Source organism: Cupressus sempervirens, chromosome 3 (genome assembly GCF_028749045.1).
Source record: "Cupressus sempervirens isolate cs-2001-9-10 chromosome 3, ASM2874904v1, whole genome shotgun sequence".
In the NCBI taxonomy this organism is placed as follows: domain Eukaryota; kingdom Viridiplantae; phylum Streptophyta; class Pinopsida; order Cupressales; family Cupressaceae; genus Cupressus; species Cupressus sempervirens.
In genome coordinates, this window is record NC_143120.1 from 148,916,945 (window position 1) to 148,921,391 (window position 4,447).

The following is a 4,447-nucleotide window of genomic DNA, read 5'->3' on the forward strand; positions in this document are numbered from 1 at the left end:
AACTAACCCCAAAGTCCTTGGTCAGGAGATTCCAAACCTTGGAGGAGTAGGAGCAATGAATAAATAAGTGATTAACCATCTCCAAAGCATGCTAGCATAAACTGCACCTATTGGGGATAATCTGCCCTCTCCTAGCTAAATTGTCCAGAGTAAGGATTTTGTCTTGGAGAAAAAGTGAGAAGAATATATTAATTTTTGTGGTAAGGCTAGGGATCCAGGCCTTAGCCCAGATGGGTTTCTCCATTCTATCCCACAAAGAAAAGTACCCAGAGGCAATAGAGTAATGGCCATTCGAGTTACCTCCCCAAATGACTTCACCCCCCTTGTTATTTATAATAATAGCATTCAAGCTAATCATCAAAGAATTAAGTTCTGGGGAAATCATAGACAAGTCCTTCCATCCACTGCCTGTTCTGTAATCATTGACTTTCATACCATATCTTCTTATGCATGGCTCTGCCCATCTACCATAAATGGGGTGGTCAATAAGAGGTCCCTAGATCATCCAATCATCCTACCAAAATAAGATATTCTCACCTTTACTAATTTTCCATTTATTTAATAATATAGTTAATTATACTTAGATTAAGGCATTAAAAATAGTAACATATACATAAACATGAATATTGAAAACATATACATGTCTACATTTAACTTGAACATATTTACATACAACTATGAAATAAAATATACATTATTTATGTTTGTATAAAATCTAAGTTATGTTCTTATATGTATTAACTTTTATTAATTAAATGTTGTAACATGCACTCTTTAGATCATAGTCTTTATATGTTCTTATGTACATGTATATGTTATATTCTTACCTATGCATTAATCTAGACATTCTTATAACATATTAAGTTTAGGATCCCCCCTTAAGACATGTCATTAAATATAGTTAATTATATACTTAGAATTTAACGCATTAAAAACAATAACATATACATAAACACGATTATTGAAAACATACATGTCTACATTTAACATGAACATATTTACATACATCTATGAAATAAAATATACATTAATCTACATTCTTATGTATAATTTAGGATCTCCCCTTAAGACATGTCATTAAATATAGTTAATTACACTTAGATTAAGACATTAAGATGAATAACATATACATGTAAACTTGAATACTGAAAACATGAATAACACATACATAAACATAAAATATTAAGACATTAAAAGATCAATAACATACATGTGTACATTAAAAGATTGATAACATACATGTACATATATCTAGAGAATAATGTACCCCTATCAAATGTATAAAAATATCATGTATCAAATGTCTGCAAATAACATTTATAAAACATGAAAGTCTCCATATAAACATGTATCTAGAAATAACATATAAAACATCAAAGTGTCCATATAAAATGTAAATCCAAAATACTATATCAAATGTCTCCAAAATAACATGTGTACATAAAATAAAAGGCCATGATCTAATAAGCTACATCCCCCTCCTGATCCTAAATGTCCCCATAAGGGTCTATCAGCTGCGTCTGAACCCTATGTCAAATGATAGTGGACCAAATTATATACATACAAATTATATCAAGATACATGAATATAAATCAAATATATATTTAAATTTTAACATACGTGAGACTCAAGATGTGTAGGATCTGTTAGTGTCTGTAGATCAGCAAAACATAACATACTATCACTCAAAACCTATAACACATACACAAACATACACACATTATATAAATTAAAAATATAGACATATTATTTACCATAATTAAAATAAATTTAAACATATAGAGATATTTACCATAGCATCATGTAATACTCTACCGATCTGACTGATACTTGAATCATGCAATGAAAAAACACTATCAACATCCAAGTTGATAGTGTGGCCCTAATCTAAAAGCATGGAGTTAAATAGACCAAGCTATCTAGCCATGAAATCCTAAGTAGGGGGCATGCTGTAGGGTCTTCAGTAGCTGGGGCTAGTGCTGTAGGCTGGGCTTGTGTAGCAGTAGGAGTAGTAGAAAGTGCAAGAATGTCCTCCTGCCTCTGTGAACCCTTTGATCCTACTGTACATGACAAAATATGACTAACTTGAGAGGGGATGTCACAAAGTGGAATCCCTATGACTGTAGATAATGCTCGACATGAATCCAAAAGATCAGATGCTAAACATGATCCCAAACACTGCAATGCATCCACCTCTGAGACTGGAGAAACCTCTAGTGGAGAAGGTATGTCTACTACCAATAGGTGTGCTAGATGATGTAGTTGTGGGAATGGTATCTCAAGACCGTAACATATATCTACCACACCGATTAGAAGAAATCTCATGCAACTATGTGGCAATGATGGCTATGCTCAAATAAATCTATCTTGATTGTGTCACCAGGAACACTTTGGCCCACAACAACCATCTGTGGACCTCTCGGCATAACCAAAAGGTTTGGACCCACCATTGCTCATTTGTTAATAGGTGCAAGAGTATCTATAGGTCTAAATCTGTCTAAAAGTCTTCCCAGATTCTGCCCAACATGCCTTAGATAATTTGTGTAGTCAACATCGTAGTGTAAATGAAATTTTGCAAATAATTGTTTGTAGAAATATAGAGTGAATTCATCCTTCTGTGGCCATCTATGATGAGTGGCCAACCAACGAGGATACATGAATGGTGTGATGAGCTCATCAGTACACTTCATCGCAGAGTAGTCTCTAACTCTAGCTCTATCTCGATAAGATGGAAACATGGTCTTCACCATGGTAGTGGAAACCTCAGTGTGAACCTATCTATACTTCACAATTCCAATGACATTGTGAGATAGAGAAGAATAAAATGTCTCAATGCTAATATCATCAAAAGGGTTGTATGATTCAATGGTCTAAATCATATGGAACAACTCATCTCGCATCGCTATGATCTTCTCCCTATTAGGAAGGGTGGTAGAAGAGGAAAGTGAGGTGTCCAAAACCTCTATAGCATGAGATAATCTTGCAAGTGTATCTCTGAATAACTGCTTTCTATCCTCAATGGAGGATGTCAATCTACGTGATGTGCCAGACTTAGCACTATGACCCCCTCTATGGACACTAGCATCCCCTAAGTATGCAGGACCACGATCCCTAGAACTAGATGCCATAATGTATATATGAATATAATGTATGAGGATATGAGTGTGAAGCTACAAGACTGATAAATATCTAGAGATGTGTAGGTATATGCATATACATATACACATATAAACATACAAGCATATAAATTAAAATAATTAAAAGTTAAATTTAATTTGAAACACACGTACATATAAATACACAACATTAAATTATGGTGTTATTCAACTGAATGTAATGTATGTATTTTAAAACAAATTATCTTAGAGACCATATCTAGTGTATTTTAACGTGCTCATGTGCAAATGTGAAAAATAAATATTCACGTACATGTATATGTATATACAATAAAAAAATTAAAATTTCTTGATTAAATTATAACTAAGTGTACACATGTATATGTGATAAAAAAATAAAATTCTTGACTAAATTAGATTTTGATTTAACTACAGGGTTAATTTTTTTTTCTAAATTTCATATAAATGTAAAAGTGTTTCTAAGTTTCATATAAATGTACATTTTACCTAATGTTTTTCTACATTTTTACCTAATATTTTTCTGCATTTTTTCACTAATTTTTAAAACATTTTTACCTAATATTTTTCTACATTTTTTTAACTAATTTTTTTACATTCTTTCCTAATGTTTTTCTACATTTTTAAATAATATTTTTCTACATTTTGAACTAATATTTTTCTACATGTTTACCTAATGTTTTTCTACATTTTTTAACTTTTTTTTTTACATTTTTACCTAATGTTTTTCTACATTTTTAACTAATGTTTTTCTACATTTCATTTTTACCTAATGTTTGATTACATTCTTGCTTATTTTTAAAATAATTTACTAACAAATCTAAAAAACAATTTAAATATATTAAAAAATTAACAAATCTAAATATTTCACTCATAAAATACATAAAAAATAATTAATTTAAGTACCATTAACATTTACTAATAAAAAAACACATTAACAAATTTTTAAAAAGGAAAAAAACCCCACTAACCTGTTACAACCAAAACACCTAGGCTGCTCTTCGAGAAGTTGGGAATTGTGACAATCAAAATGATAACCGCAAAGGATTTTTCAACATTTTTATAAAACTCAGTGTTTCGACCGGAACCCTTTCGGTCGGAATGCTTTTGGCTGAAATGATACATGCCACGACGACGTGAGAAAACACCATGTATGTACAGCCGAAAATGTTATGGCCGAAACTGTTTTGGTCGAAACGCCTATTGATATCACTAAAGGTGACAGGTTTGTGCTTCCAGCCACCCAATTTTTTTTCTTATACCCAATGCAAAGGTCGTGAATGTTGGATACAAATGAGAAAAACAACACTTGA